At 41.3% G+C, this 17,064-nt stretch overlaps 2 long non-coding RNA genes across 2 annotated transcripts; one reads left to right on the forward strand and one right to left on the reverse strand.

The window, feature by feature from the left end:
• The first annotated feature begins 1,069 nt into the window (after positions 1–1,069).
• LOC149973037 (uncharacterized) lies at positions 1,070–8,773 on the forward strand. Its single transcript, XR_016490267.1, has 2 exons — positions 1,070–1,136; positions 5,667–8,773. It is a non-coding gene; the product is annotated as an uncharacterized LOC149973037 (long non-coding RNA).
• Positions 8,774–15,283: 6,510 nt separating this feature from the next.
• On the reverse strand, positions 15,284–15,856 carry LOC149973038 (uncharacterized). The gene is made up of 2 exons (XR_016490268.1): positions 15,790–15,856; positions 15,284–15,500 (listed from the first exon to the last, which is right to left on the reverse strand). It is a non-coding gene; the product is annotated as an uncharacterized LOC149973038 (long non-coding RNA).
• Between the last annotated feature and the right edge of the window lie 1,208 nt (positions 15,857–17,064).

Here is a 17,064-nt window from a genome sequence, read left to right on the forward strand (position 1 = left end):
GAGGAAATTGAAGCTTTCCACTTTCTCCACTGCGGTCCTGTTGATGTGGATAGGGGCGTGCTCCCTCTGCTATTTCCTGAAGTCGACAATCAGCTCCTTTGTTTTATTGACATTGAGTGAGAGGTTATTTTCCTGGCACCACTCTCCCATGGCCCTCACCTCCTCCCTTTAGGCTATCTCATTATTGTTGATAATCAATCCTACTACTGCTGTGTCATCTGCAAACTTGATTGAGTTGGAGGTGTGCGTGGCCACGCAGTCATGGGTGAACAGGGAGTACAGGAGGGTGCTGAGCACGCACCCCTGTGTTGACTGGAATAGGGAGAGATTAAATATGTAAACACACCAACCAGCTGGTCTGCGAATGCTCTTAGGACGCAGATAGGGATGCCGTCTGTGCCGGCATTCTTCAGAGGGTTAGCACACTTAAATGTCTTACTCACATCAGCCACATCAGCCACAGAGAAGGAGAGCCCATAGTCCTTGGCCGCATCGGCGTCACTGTGTTTTCCTCAAAGCAGGCAAAGAAGGTGTTTAGCTTGTCCGGAAGCAAGATGTTGGTGTCCGCAACATGGCTGGTTTTCTTTTAGTAGTCCATGGTTGTCTGTAGACCCTGCCACATGCAGTGGTTGCTCAACTAAAAGTTTGGATATTATGTTGCGGGATTTAGAGGTAATTTGTGGTTTAGTAGGTACTTCAGTTACAATTTAGGGCTTGCTTAGTCTGCCCTTACATTTTTATAGATGGTATTCTGAGAGGAGCAATCATTACAGTCCATACATTGTTTGGGAATTGTTGCTGATTGTGTCTAGTGCATCTGGGTAGTCTAGTGATTAGAGCGTTGGACTAGTAACCGGAAGGTTGCAAGTTCAAACCCTCGAGCTGACAAGGTACAAATCTGTCGTTCTGCCCCTGAACAGGCAGTTAACCTGTTCCTAGGCCATCATTGAAAATAAGAATTTGTTCTTAACTGACTTGCCTGGTTAAATAAAGGTTAAAAGAAATGTGCTCGTGTATGCATGATAGTAACAACAGTGACATCTTTTTTTTATGAACATCTCTTATATCCTTGCTGATTACAGGGTGAGCCTGGATTCCTAGAACCACGGGGAGAACCAGGACTACCAGGAACCAAGGTATGTGTCCATTTGAACCGTGAGTGGATGGCTAAACAGATGGAGGACTCTGGGTTGTTAAAGGAGGGTTACCCAAGAATGTTATTACAAAGTAATTACAGTGACAATCAGATCTGTCACTGTCAAGGCCAATTTCCAATCTATCATTGTCATTGTATGTCATGGTCATTTAGAACTTACATTTTAAAACTTTTATAGATCTGTTCCTACAGTGTTTAGGCGTAGCTCCTGGGCATCAATATCCAGGTCGAATTTGCCTTTAAACCAGATCTGGAATCAACACCTCCATTACAACATGGTGTCATTGATTAGCCACAGAAAGTTAAGCTTTTGTGGAAATATAGGCAACAAGGTACAGTATATTACCCATATGTCAATACATTGCATTTAATGCAAAAACATATGCGTCAGCAGTATGCAAAAAAGTTTGAGATAAAGCTGCAATCGTTGAAAGACGCAGGCAGGCAGGGAATCCCTGTATTACATTGTTATTATATTGTTACCACTCTTATGTACTGTATGTGGTGTAACAAGAATGAAACAAGAATATATGATTACATTGAAATTAAGGGGTAACTGGGCAAAATAACAGCTGGGAGCAGGGTTGGGGAGTAACGGATTACATGTAATCTGTTACATGTAAGGAAATTCCCCCCTGAAATGGACAAAAATGAATGGCAAATCATTGGCATTGGACAAACCATGTACACGATGTCCAATACCACCCAATGTGACGTTGATTCGTGTAAAGTTGAATGCGAATGCCACATGGCATATGCCAGTTGTAACACTTCAAAAATCCAACAGGTGGCGAGTGCGCTCCACCTTGGTTTTTCATATTGGATATGCAACCCAAGTCAACATGCAAAAGCAACATTTTGAAAAAATTATTTTTTTCTCAAAAACTTATCACCCCTTAAAAAAGTGCTTTCTGAACCGTTTTTTGAAATTCTTTCGATTTTTTTTGCCAATTACACATGTGTAAGAACTGTAAGAATATACTTTTGTCCAATTTTATTATCATATTTTTTTATTTTTTATTACTTGCGCATAAGGCATATGTTTTGTCCATTTGCAATATGATTTCATAGGAAGTCAAAAGTCAAAAATGTCAAAATTTTGTAAAAAACTTCACACACCCTTAAAAAGGTGCTTTCTGGACTGTTTTTCAAAATTATTTTGATTTGTGTCAATTACACATGTATAACAACTGTATCAACATACTTTAGTCATATAGAACTGTATGAATATACTTTTGTAAAATGTTATTATCATAACTTTTTTTAAACTTGTGCATAAGGAACATGATTTGTCCATTTGCAACATGATTTCATAGGAAGTCAAAAGTCAAAGTCAAAAGTCACTTTTTTTGGGGGCCAAATGCTATAAGAAATTTGACATGCTCAAAACCCTAATTGGTGCTGAAAATCCACTTTTTTTCCATGACTTGCTACGGGGTCCTTGAATGAGGGCCGAGACGGTCGCAATGCACCTAGTCTTGCGACTCTGGGACATTTCTAAATGTCGTCATTTTCGTGATGCAAAAATGAATTGAAGTCATTGCAAATGTACGAGGCTGTTTCTCGGTCCGAGAACCTTCTAGAGCCACCTAACTCACCACGCACTATCGACCTGAGGTCTAGAACAGGTTTCTAAAGTTTCGGAACTCTAGGTCTGACGGTTCTTTAAAAGTTCCAACAAGGTTAACTAATGCAGGCAATGTATGTCTATACGCACCCCAATAGGTCCCTCCTTCCAAGCTGTGTATGTGTGTGATTTAGTTTTCCTTTGACATTTTATGGGAAAAATGACTGATTTACAGTTCATGGGGGTTGCCTAGTCACATATATGAAGTTTTGGACAGATCTGACTTTTTTAACCCTTCGAAACAGCCCCTGAGACACCAATTATGGCACTTCCGGTTGGCACAGGAAGCTATACGTCAACACACATCCTCATTGGGGTATGATTTTACAGAATCCTGAGTTTGAAGTCTTTACGTTAAGAACTGACTGATTTACACAGGGTTGAATGCAGGCAGGGTATGGGTATACACTTTTAGGGTGATTTTAACCACTTCCGGTTGGTCCAGGAAGCTTAGAATCAACACAGGTAGACCTCATAGTGGCCTGATGGACTGGTACCGAAGACAGATTAATACGGCATTCATAACCCATATAGGCTTCAGGTTGAATTTAGGAGTGCAGGCAATGTATTCCTATGGGGAGAGAAGTCAATGCAAACTGTTTGATGTAAACACCTTCTTTTAACTATTAAGGGTTAATGCCACACGGTCAAGGTTAGGCTTGCACGGATCGGGAGGACCTTAGGAACGTACCTGAGGTCGAATTGTGCTTCTCACCCTAACGGTTCTCTCACTGTCACCCAAAAGCAAATGACATTGTGGGGCAGGCTTCATTTTGGGCCTACTATTCTAATGGTCGCTGCGCTTAGACCGAGCGAGCTACGGTCAAGCGGGATATCTCGTTGAACTCTGCTCTGCCTGCTCTCTGTGTCTTTAAGCACCGCACTTTGTCACTCCATCCTTTCTGTGTGTGTGTGAGGGAGCTTTTCTTTGAGATCTGTTGGGAGAAATTACTGATTTACAGTTCAGGAGGGTTACCTAGTCACACATATGAAGTTTTGGGGAGATGTGACTTTTTTAACCCTTCGAAACAGACAGTGTGACACAATTAAAGGCACTTCCGGTTGGCACAGGAAGCTATAGGTAAACACATGTCTTGACTGAGGTAGCCTCTCACAGAATCCTGAGTTTTAAGTCTTTAAGTTAAGAATTGACTGATCTACACAGGGTTGAATGCAGTAATTTTCACATTTGCAGGTTATGTACATCAAAACACATTTTGGGTGAATTTAACCACTTCCGGTTGCTCCAGGAAGCTGAGAATCGACACAGGTAGACCTCATAGTAGCCTGATGGATTGGCATTGAAGACAGGTTCATAAGGCATTATTAACCCACATAGGCTCCAGGTTGAATTTAGGGGAGCAGGCAATGTATTCCTATGGGGAGAGATGTCATTGTAATCTGTGAGATCAAAAAACCCTGTTTTACTGTTACGGGTTAATGCCACACGGTCAAGGTTAGGCTTGCACAGATCGGGAGGACCTTAGGAACATTCCTGTGGTTGAATTGTCCTTCTAAACCTAACGGTTCCGCCGCTGTCACCCAAAAGAACATTACGTTGTGGGGCAGGCTTCATTTTGGGCCTACTTTTCTAATGGTCGCTGCGCTTAGCGAGCTACGGTCAAGCGGGGCGTCTCGTTGAACTTGGCACAGTCTGGAGTCTATGGTGATTTTTTGTGTTGATTTCAGAATGCCATTTTGGTGATGGTCCCTCTCCGTTTAAACACATTGCAAATGTACAAAAGTCAACTAGCAAGTCAGTGTCCATCAGTCAATTAGATGTCATTCTGACACCAAACTGATATCAATTGACACCAAACCCACTTTTTCCAACTCATTTAGAAGCCAACTATCACATATGTCAGAGCAGGCCCATAATTCACAGTGCCTTCAGTTTAAAACATAATAAAAACGTAAAACACATAGTTACGTTCTAGCTGCCGGTCCAGTTCTGACATTATGTGTAGGCCTATGTGAGCCGACCCCGATTCCCGAGTTTCGGCTCGATAGGTCCTTCGGTGCCCGAGCAAAACCCTAATTGGTGCTGAAAATCCACATTTTTCCATGCCTTGCTACGGGGTCCTTGAATGAGCTATCGGACAGAAACGTTGGGGTCCGTCTCTATGGGCCGAGCCGGTTTTAAGTCTTTACGTTAAGAACTGAGTTAGTTACGGAGGGTTTAGTGAGTGTGTGTTATTTCAGAAAATCATAGAAAATCACAGAAATCTCGCAGAGCTCCGCAGCACACTTTAAAAGGATTCGTATGAACACCCTGCAACTGGATCTGTAACTGTTGAAAAAAAAACACCTATCTTTGAACATCCCCCATTTGTCATTGTACGATTTCTCTTAAATGACAATAGATAAATGCCTGGTTCTTTTTTTATTGACACCGGAGGCTCCTTGACTTTGACGTGAAGTGGAAAAATAATGTCTCTATTTTCATTTTGGACCTTTAATCCCAGAGAAATGGCCATAACTCAAAAACCGTTGAGGCCTAGACGCCATCTTGTTCGGACTCAACTGCCCATTATGCCAAACCTACGCTCACCAAGTTTCGGCTTCGAAATATTTTCCATTTTGGAGATAAGGCCCCGTCGTGATTCGTGATGTTTTGTAAAATTGCAATATGATTGCTTATGCCCTCTTGTGGGAATTTCCGGTACAGCGGAAAAATGACCAAAATTTGATTATTTTATTAAATGGAAACCGAATGTCCGAGAAAGTTCATTCAATGACTTCCCGGTAGGTCCGGCACTACCGCACGGCCCGACACCGACCGCAAATTTTACAAACGTTTTCGGACGTCTAGTAAGGGACCGTACAGTTGTAATATGGACTTTCTCACTAACTTTACACGAAATGTCAAAATGTTCCCTTAAGGTATGGAAGAGATAATTGGACCGAATGGTGTGTGTACCTCAAAACCCCCTCTAACTGGCTGAAGAAGAGTGAGAAAGGCGTTGAAGGAGGCTTTCCGAACCACTTCTACCGAGAGAAAAGAACCAAGCCAGAAATTGGTGTACAGTATCAACTGCTTTTCTCTCATACTGTGAGAGTCCACTTAGAACAGATCTTTCTCCATGATCACTCCAACATTTTCTTATGATGCTGGTATATTGGTTGACGAATGGACAAGACATGAGTGGTAAAGATGAGACATTGAAATTGGGACATTATCATGGGCCGTCCACTTTGAACTGTAAAGCTATCTGAAGAAAAACGAAAGAGACGCCAGAAGATGCCGTGCCTGAGAGGGGGGGGGGGGGTTGGTCAACTGTGCCATTAAATTGTTTATACTTTTGTGGTATCAGGTTGATTGAAGAGGTCTACACCATGTAAATTGTAGTAATTTAGATTAAGAATGCATTGAGATACTGATGTGTATTATAATCATGATTAAAAAAGTTAGTAGTAGAATTATGGGATAATTATACTGAATGTAAGTAAATCTGCTAATATTGATGTGTGTTAAATTGAGGTTTTTACTTTGAGTGATAAGACAAATTTGAATCACTGAGGAATGCTATTCTAAATATTGGTTGGATAAATAGTTGAGGTTGTTACTTGTGATTTGGAATATGAATGATTTCACTGCCCTATGCTCTATTCCTGAGTATATTTCTGAGCATGAGGATTTAGAGGGATGTCTGTCCTATATGTTGTGAGGAGGCCTGTGTTTAGACACTGGTTCTCATGCAACTTAAAGAGCAAATATGTTATGTTTTTATTTTCCTCAAATGGATTATTCTGTGTTATTAAACATGTGCAAGTTTGTCTTGTAGAATAAAGGTTGTAAACTTAGTTTCAGAAGGGAGAAAGCTTACATATAAGCTAAGGTATTTGACATTGAGGGGATTTGAATTTTTATTTATTTTTAAATATTGAGTATGTAATTAATATTCTGATTCTTTAGAAGGGACAATTATGCATGTGATACTGTCAGTGGACAGAGCTACATGCATGTGGACATCATTTTTTATCAAAATGTGTACCTAACTCATGATTACTGTTATTTTCAGTAATACAGTCAATGTATTGCTGATACAGAGGCAATTAGTGTTCTAATAAACTACAGCAATCGGTGATTAACGGAACTATGGGCCCTATAGCAGCCACTCTAGACCAGGTGGGTGGAATTCAATGTCTGTTTTCATTCTACTCAAATATATATGTATACCAAGGACCAGTGTTAATACAGGAGTAAAGCTAGTGTTACAAGAAGATAATCATACAAAAATGCTTACCTGATTTCTGCTCTGCCAACCCTTCTTTGCATCTTTCTCCAAGATTGTGCCCCCCATGTTCTCAGGTAAATCTGAGAGAAACTCCCGCCTCACACTCTCGTAATAGGAGGCACAAGAACCAGCAATGGATATAAGCACTGTTCTCTCTGCTTCCGCACGGCAAGCGGCACCGGTGCAGACTTGATGTCTGACACCAACAGGCTCCTGAACAGCTTCTGTCCCCAAGCCATACGACTGCTAAATAGCTAACTAAATAGCTAAGAAAATGGCTATACTGACTATCTGAGTTGACCCTTGTATTATATTGTTTATTTTTTCACTGTCTCTATGCACACTCACAGGGCCCTACACACTCACGCATGCTGACACTCCAGCACACACAAACACTCACTCATAATTTTCTCACACACACATAATAGACTCTGCACACACGCAAACCCACTCACATACAATCATTATATACGCTGCTGTTACTCTGTTTATTATATATCCTGATGCCGAGTCACCTTACCCCTAATTCAGACACTATATACAGAAAAACACCCCTTCAAATTAGTGGATTTGGCTATTTCAGCCACACCCTTTTGCTGACAGATGTATAAAATTGAGGACACCGCCATGCAATCTCCACAGCCAAACATTGACAGGAGAATGGGCTTACTGAAGAGCTCAGTGACTTTCAACATGGTCAGTTCGTCAAATTTGTGCTCTACTATAACTACCCTGGTCAACTGTAAGGGCTGTTATTGTGAAGTGTACATGTCTAGGAGCAACAACGGCTCAGCCGCAAAGTGGTAGGCCACACAAGCTCAAAGAACGGGACCGCCGAGTGCTGAAGCGTGTAATTCGTACAAATCATCTGTCATCGGTTGCAACACTCACTACCGAGTTCCAAACTGCCTCTGGAAGCAACGTCAGCACAAGAACCGTTCATCGGGAGCTTCATGAAATGGGTTTCCATGGCCGAGCAGCTGCACACAAGCCTATGATCACCATACGGAATGCCAAGCATCGGCTGGAATGGTGTAAAGCATTGGTTTCTGGAGAAGTGGAAACTCGTTCTCTTGATTGATGAATCACGCTTCACCATCTGGGAGTCGGACGGACAAATTTGGGTTGGCGTACACCAGGAGAACGCTACCAGCCCCAATGCATAGTGCCAACTGTAAAGTTTGGTGGACGGGGAATAATTATCTGGGGCTGTTTTTCATGGTTCGGGCTCCTTCGTTCCAGTGAAGGGACATTTTTACGCTACAGCATACAATGAATTCTAGACAACACTATGCTTCCAACTTTGTGGCAACAGTTTGGAGAAGGACCTTTCCTGTTTCACCTTGACAATACCCCTGTGCACAAAGCAAGGTCCATACAGAAATGGTTTGTCGAGATTGGTGTGGAAGAACTTGACTGGCCTACACAGAGCCCTGACCTCAACCTCACCAAACCCCTTTGGGAAGAACTGGAACGCTGGAATGCTCTTGTGGCTGAATGGAAGCAAGTCCCCACAGCAATGTTCTAACATTGAGAGGAAAGCCTTCCCAGAAGAGCACTCCTTCATGCCCATGATTTTGAAATGAAATGTTTGACGAGCAGGTGTCCATATACTTTTGGTCATGTAGTGTAGCTACCTCTATCACTCCAGTATCCCTGCACATTGTAAATATGGAACTAGAACTGACTGACCCTATATGTAGTATGCTTACTTACTTTCTCATGTAATAAATAGTCTGTATGTTATCAACAGAATATGCATTGCGTACTGTATTTTCACAGTTTCATTCTATTATCACCAAAAGAAGGTCTGCGTTGTTGAATCAGTGCACCTGTGTCTGAGTGTACAGTACCAGTCAAAAGTTTGGACACACCTACTCATTCAAGGGTATTTCTTTACTTTACTATTTCTATACATTGTAGAATAATGGTGAAGACATCAAAACTATGAAATAACACAAAAAGTGTTAACTTGTTATGGCTGCAATCCCGATATCGGGATAAGTGTCATCAACAACTGCTGAATGGCATTGCGGTACATTCAATAAACATTACTACAAATATTTATATTCATGAAATCACAAGTGCAATATAGGAAAACAAAGTTTAGCCTTTTGTTAATCCACCTGTCGTGTCAGATTTTGAAATTATGCTTTTCAGTGAAAGCAATCCAAGCGTTTGTGTAAGTTTATCGATCGCACTACAAAACATTAAGTACACTTAGCATCAGGAAGCTTGGTCACGGAAATCAGAAAAGCAATCAAATTAATCGTTTACCTTTGATGATCTTCGGATGTTTTCACTCACGAGACTCCCAGTTACACAACAAATGTTCCGTTTGTTCCACAAAGATGATTTTTATATCCAAAATAGCTCCGTTTGTTTGTCGTGTTATGTTCAGAAATCCACAGGAAAGAGTGGTCACGACAACGCAGACGAAAATTCCAAATAGTTTCCATAATGTCCACAGAAACATGTCAAATGTTTTTTATAATCAATCCTCAGGTTGTTTTTGAAATATATAATCGATAATACAATGCTCCAAAAAATAAAGGGAACACTTAAACAACACAATGTAACTCCAAGTCAATCACACTTCTGTGAAATCAAACTGTCCACTTAGGAAGCAACACTGATTGACAATACATTTCACATGCTGTTGTGCAAATGGAATAGACAACAGGTGGAAATTATAGGCTATTAGCAAGACACCCCCAATGAAGGAGTGGTTCTGCAGGTGGTGACCACAGACCACTTCTCAGTTCCTATGCTTCCTGGCTGATGTTTTGGTCACTTTTGAATGCTGGCGGTGCTTTCACTCTAGTGGTAGCATGAGACGGAGTCTACAACCCACACAAGTGGCTATGGTAGTGCAGCTCATCCAGGATCGCACATCAATGAGAGCTGTGGCAAGAAGGTTTGCTGTGTTTGTCAGCGTAGTGTCCAGAGCATGGAGGCGCTACCAGGAGACAGGCCAGTACATCAGGAGACGTGGAGGAGGCCGTTTGGGCAACAACCCAGCATCAGGACTGCTACCTCCGCCTTTGTGCAGGGAGGAGCAGGAGGAGGTGCACTACCAGAGCCCTGCAAAATTACCTCCAGCAGGCCACAAATGTGCATGTGTCTGCTCAAACGGTCATAAACAGACTCCATGAGGGTGGTATGAGGGCCCGACGTCCACAGGTGGGGGTTGTGCTTACAGCCCAACACCGTGCAGGACGTTTGGCATTTGCCAGAGAACACCAAGATTGGCAAATTCGCCACTGGTGCCCTGTGCTCTTCACAGATGAAAGTAGGTTTACACTGAGCACATGTGACAGACTTGACAGAGTCTGGAGACGCCGTGGAGAACGTTCTGCTGTCTGCAACATCCTCCAGCATGACCGGTTTGGCGGTGGGTCAGTCATGGTGTGGGGTGGCATTTCTTTGGGGGGCCGCACAGCCCCCATGTGCTCGCCAGAGGTAGCCTGACTGCCATTAGGTACCGAGATGAGATCTTCAGACCCTTTGTGCTGGTGCGGTTGGCACTGGGTTCCTCCTAATACAAGACAATGCTAGACTTCATGTGGCTGGAGTGTGTCAGCAGTTCCTGCAAGAGGAAGGCATTGATGCTATGGACTGGCCCGCCCGTTCCCAAGACCTGAATCCAATTGAGCACATCTGGGACATCATGTCTCGCTCCATCCACCACAGACTGTCCAGGAGTTGGCGGTTGCTTTAGTCCAGGTCTGGGAGGAGATCCCTCAGGAGACCATCCGCCACCTCATCAGGAGCATGACCAGGCGTTGTAGGGAGGTCATACAGGCACGTGGAGGCCACACACACTACTGAGCCTCATTTGGACTTGTTTTAAGGACATTACATTAAAGTTGGAGGGGCCTGAAGTGTGGTTTTCCACTTTAATTTTGAGTGTGACTCCAAATCCAGACCTCCATGGGTTGATAAATTTGATTTCCATTGATAATTTCTGTGATTTTGTTGTCAGCATATTCAACTATGTAACGAAAAAAGTATTTAATAAGAATATTTCATTCATTCAGATCTAGGATGTGTTATTTTAGTGTTTTTTGCGCAGTGTATATAACCCCACCAATTATACATATCAAAACAAAAAAAATGCCTTCCCTCAGTAAGGACACCATGTGCATATAACACTTTCAATCACTTGTCACCCAGTACCTCAGTACTGACTTGGTTCATCCTAATCTGTAACCAAGTTCCTCACACCCAGTACTTTTCAATAATTGAGCTTTGCAAGCATACAATGGTCATCACATATATACAGTAATCATGGCATTGCTGTAGCCCCACCCGACCCCCAGGGTAACCCCACCCGACCCCCAGGGTAACCCCCAACCCCCTATTTTTAAAAGAGCACAGCATGCAAAAAACAGTAATTAGTCTAAAAAAATAAATAAACCTAGAGTAGTTACTAGTTAAAAGTTACTAGTTTATGCCGCGACCATTTGTGGTAGAGATGGAGGCATTCTGTCATTGCACCACACTATCACATGGGGGAGTTAGAACACTGATGTATTGGTAGTCTAAACTGGCAATTAATGGAGACGTTTTTAGTCAGAGTTTCTCCTCTGGCACTGTAGTCCTGCATCAGGCAACAACAACAAAAACTGTTGGTGGTCCTGGAGTTAAGAGAGAACTTTGGTAAATACAATGGGGGAATTTCACTTGACATGTGGACTGACAATTTTTTTTTTAAATAGGCACGGTGGGCTTTTAGTTTCTCTCCCTCTAAAAACAGAAATAAATATTTCTAAATAACAAACTGGCTTTATTTACAAATTAGTAAGAATGCCTCACCCCCACGTTCAGGAATGGCCTTTTCCCCTTTATTCAGATTACAATTGCTCACTTTCAGTTATTTGAAACGACAATCTGCAAAAGATTGTTAGTATTATTATTATTAACCCTGCATTATAATTAGATAAAAGCCCCTTAGATATCCTCACAGATCAGATTTTCCCTAAAAAAATGTAGAATCCTCCAATCCTATAAATGTAATTATTGGTGGAGAGTCACATCACTGGAGGAGAGTCAGGCGGCATTGGCGGAGTTTAAGAGGGCTGGAGTCACAATCCATGCCAGGCAAACATGCAGATGATTATTTCAACTACATTTTAGATGCAACAAGTTCGATCGGTTTTAAATCAGGAGACCTACAGTGCCATGAAAAAGTATTCATCCCCCGTGGCGTTATTCCTATTTTGTGACATTACAACCTGTAATTTAAATAGATTTTCATTTTATGTAATGGACATACACAAAATAGTTAAAATTGGTGAAGTGAATTATATATATAAAAAAAAAAAAAAACTTGTTTTAAACAATTATAAAAAAATATATACAAAAATGAACAAAAATATACAAAAACTCAGTTTTTCACAATTCTTGACATTTAATCCTTGTAAAAATTCCCAGTCTTAGGTCAGTTAGGATCACCACTTTATTTTAAGAATGTGAAATGTCAGAATAATAGTAGACAGGATTTATTTCAGCTTTTATTTCTTTCATCACATTCCCAGAAGTCAGAAGTTTACATACTAATTGAGATTAGTATTTGGTAGCATTGCCTTTTAATTATTTAACTTGGGTCAAAAGTTTCAGGTAGCCTTCCACACGCTTCTTACAATAAGTTGGGTGAATTTTGGCCCATTCCTCCTGACAAAGCTGGTGTAAATGAGTCAGGTTTGTAGGCCTCCTTGCTCAGGGCTTTGTGATGGCCACTCCAATAACTTGACTTTGTTGTTCTTAAGCCATTGTGCCACAACTTTGGAAGTATGCTTGGGATCACTGTTCATTTGGAAGACCCATTTGCGACCACGCTTAAACTTAGGTTCAACATATCCACATAATTTTCCTCCCTCATGATGCCATCTATTTTGTGAAGTGCACCAGTCCCTCCTGCAGCAAAGCATCCCCACTACATGATGCTGCCACCCCCGTGCTTCACGGTTGGGATGGTGTTCTTTGGCTTGCAAGCCTCCCCCTTTTTCCTCAAAACATAAAGATGGTCCTTATGGCCAAACAGCTCTATTTTTGTTTCGTCAGACCAGAGGACATTTCTCCAAAAAGTACAATATTTGTCTCCATGTGCAGTTGCAAACCATAGTCTAATTGTGATACATTGAATTAGAAGTGAAGTAATCTGTCTGTAAATAATTGTTGGAAAAATTACTTGTGTCATGCACAAAGTAGATGTCCTAACCGACTTGCCGAAACTATAGTTTGTGAACAAGAAATTTGTGGAGGGGTTGAAAAACGAGTTTTAATGACTCCAACCTTGTAAATTTAGACTTCAACTGTATGTATTCACCCCCTTTGCTATGAAGCCCCTAAATACGATCTGGTGCAACCAATTACCTTCAGAAGTCACATAATTAGTTTAATAAAGTCCACCTGTGTGCAATCTATCTAGTCACATGATCTCAGTATATATACACACACACACCTGTATATATAGGCATATGGGAGACTCCCCAAAGATATGGAAGAAGGTACTCTGGTCAGATGAGACTAAAATTGAGCATTTTGGCCAAGGAAAATGCTATGTCTGGCACAAACCAAACACCTCTCATCACCCAGAGAACACCATCGAGAACATCCGAGAATAGCATTGTGGTGGCAGCATCATGCTGTGGGGATGTTTTTCCATCGGCAGGGACTGGGAAACTGGTCAGAATTGAAGGAATGAGGTGGCGCAGTGGTTAAGGGCACTGTAGTTCAGCGCCAGCTGTGCCATCAGAGACTCTGGGTTCGCGCCCAGGCCCCGTGGGGCGACGCACAATTGGCCTAGCGTCGTCCGGGTTAGGGAGAGCTTGGCCGGTAGGGATTTCCTTGTCTCATCGCGCACTGCTGACCAAGGTTGCCAGGTGCACGGTGTTTCCTCAGACACATTGGTGCGGCTGGCTTCCAGGTTGGATGCGCGCTGTGTTAAGAAGCAGTGCGGCTTGGTTGGGTTGTGTATCGGAGGACGCATGACTTTCAACCTTCGTCTCTCCCGAGCCTGTACGGGAGTTGTAGCAATGAGACAAGATAGTAGCTACTAAAACAATTGGATACCACGAAATTAGGGAGAAAAAGGGGTAAAATTAAAAAATAATAATTGAAGGAATGATGGATGACGCTAAATACAGGGAAATTCTTGAGGGTAACCTGTTTCAGTCTTACAGAGATTTGAGACTGGGACAGTCAATTTCTTCAACAAATGATCAGGTCTGTATAAATATCAAACCAGTTTTGTTTAAGTATTAAAATACTAATTTAGTAATACAATTGTAGGCAGAGGTTGGTACAGAGTACAGTATATGATAAACATTTTGCAGAACTTGGGGAGAACTAAGACATCCTGTAACTCATAGAGCCTCTGAACATGGACGCCTTCTGATAGTGTCTGAAGGTCACAACACTCAAAAACAGGTTTTAACAGACACACAGAGGTCTCCTGAAGAGGAGACCTTACAGTTTATCATAACATAATGTATTAACCCTTTAAAAAGGTATAAGGCCTTGGTTTAACCCTTTTCAAGGTTCACCTTCCAGCAGGACATTGACCCTGGCATACTGCTAAAGCAACACATGAGTGGTTTAAGGGGAAACATTTAAATGTCTTGGAATGGCCTAGTCAAAGCCCAGATCTCAATCCAATTGAGAATCTGTGGTATGATTTAAAGATTGCTGTATACCAGCGGAACCGATCCAACTTGAAGGAGCTGGAGCAGTTTTGCCTTAAAAGAATGGGCAAAAATCCCAGTGGCTAGATTTGCCAAGCTTATAGAGACATACCCAAAGAGACGTGCAGCTGAAATTGCTGCAAAAAGGTGGCTCTACAAAGTATTGACCTTGGGGGTGAATAGTTATGCACGCTCAAGTTCTGTTTTTGTCTTATTTCTTGTTTGTTTACCAAAAATATTTTGCATCTTTAAAGTGGTAGGCATGTTGTGTAAATTAAATGATACCAACCCCCCAAAAATCTATTTTTATTCCAGTTTGTAGGCATCAAAATAGAATGCCAAGGGGGTGAATACCACTGTACATGTAGAGATGAAAAAAATATTTGTAGATGTACTGTTGGCCTACCATAGGCGACATGAGTCTCACTAGTGTTGAGTAATGTACTGTTAAGTGTTGGTTTTATTTAAACTTTATTTTACTACTTAAAGGTCTACTTACTCTGCTTGTCCCAGTTTATACCCTCATTTGCAATGCAAACCATAACTTACAATGGGAATAAATGAAAGTTACTAATTTTTAAATGGGGTAGAAACTGAATTTGTATTTATTAGGGATCCCAATTAGCTGCTGCCAAGGCAGCAGTTAATGTGTTTGGACCCCAGAAAGTAAGGCCCTTAAATCACACAAAACAAAAGATAAAACAGTAATCACATAACATTTTTACATCCCTACATATTTACAATACAAAATGTATTATACCACCATACAACAATGACGTGCACCAAGAAACCTGAAAGAAAGCATAGTGAAACATTAAACAAAGTGTTTTTGGAAACAGGTTCAGTCAGATGTACATAAATGATTTCCGTAACTATTTGGAGGTTTCTATGAAGCATCAAAGGTAATTTGCGATTGGTTGGTTGCTTACACAAGTTACCAGTTAGGTGACACTGATTATCCTTGTACAAAATACATCATACACCTCTGCCAAGTTAATTGGGAATGAGGTTAAACCTGAGTGAGATCGCACATTGGATGTGAGTTGTTCATGCTTAAGTACTTGCGCTCAAAATACAGACCTTTTCGATGGGCATATCATCAAAGAGCCGAAGAACATCTTTGTGTGTTGTTTACATATTTTTTTCTGTGATGAGAAAAGAAAAAGTGGTAAATGTAACTCCAACTGACGTTTTTTATTACTACACACTGCGGTTGTTCACAGAATTGACTGGCTGACTAAATTTTGGGTAGGGTAAACCGTTTCTATTAGTGGCAACTTCTACACAGATCTGTTGCTGGTCCTGTGCGCTGCTCTCAATTTGAGTGGTGAGAGGGAAAGAGCACTACTTTTTGGACATCCAGCCAAAGTTAATCTTCTCTATATACTTACTTCAACATGCACTGCTACCCTGTGATCCAAACATAATTCAGGCTGTTTCACTAGGATGAGTTCAGTTTGGATTTAATACTACCACAAATTGTATAATCTTTGGTAATAATTTATAAAATAATCAAATAACCATCTGTTGCAGTGATGTGAAATGGTTGCATTATGGATGTTTTTAACCTCTGAACAGAAAGATGCTGATACAAATTAAGATGCATTTTACTACGATGCTGGATGCTCATTTCTGCAAAAGAAAAACAATAACAAATGCACCTGGGGGCAGACAGTGTCGCCGTTATGCCTATTGCAGATCTCAGCTTTAAATGATTGCTATTGATATCACTGCCAAAATATCAATTTTGGTCTATTTATGTGAGCTGTAGTTTGTCTGTCTTTCTATATGCCACTTAATTTGTACACTAGAGGGCACATCACGGAGCTGTGTGTTGAGTTATTTTGAGGGGACAGCAAATTTACACTGTTATACAAGCTGTACACTCACTACTTTACATTGTAGCAAAGTGTCATTTCTTCAGTGTTGTCACATGAAAAGATATACTCATATTTACAAAAATGTGATTATACTGTAAATAAAAAGGTAAAATAAAAATTGGCTTCATCAATAAGTGCATCGATGACGTCGTCCCCACAGTGACCGTACGTACGTACATACCCCAACCAGAAGCCATGGATTACAGGCCACAACCGCACTGAGCTAAAGGCTAGAGCTGCTGCTTTCAAGGAGCTATGCTATTGGTCTATTAACTCAGTGTTTCCCAAACTCTGTCCCGGGTGCACGTTTTGGTTTTTGCCCTAGCACTAAACAGCTGATTCAAATGACTTACTGATCATCAAGCTTTGATTATTTGAATCAACTGTGCAGTGCGAAAGCAAAAAACTAAATGTGTACCCGGGGGGGCCCCAGGACCGAGTTTGGGAAAACTTGTATTATCATACCGCCTGGTAA

This window comes from Oncorhynchus mykiss, chromosome 21 (assembly GCF_057628025.1).
Source record: "Oncorhynchus mykiss isolate SJ-2025 chromosome 21, ASM5762802v1, whole genome shotgun sequence".
Lineage (NCBI taxonomy): Eukaryota > Metazoa > Chordata > Actinopteri > Salmoniformes > Salmonidae > Oncorhynchus > Oncorhynchus mykiss.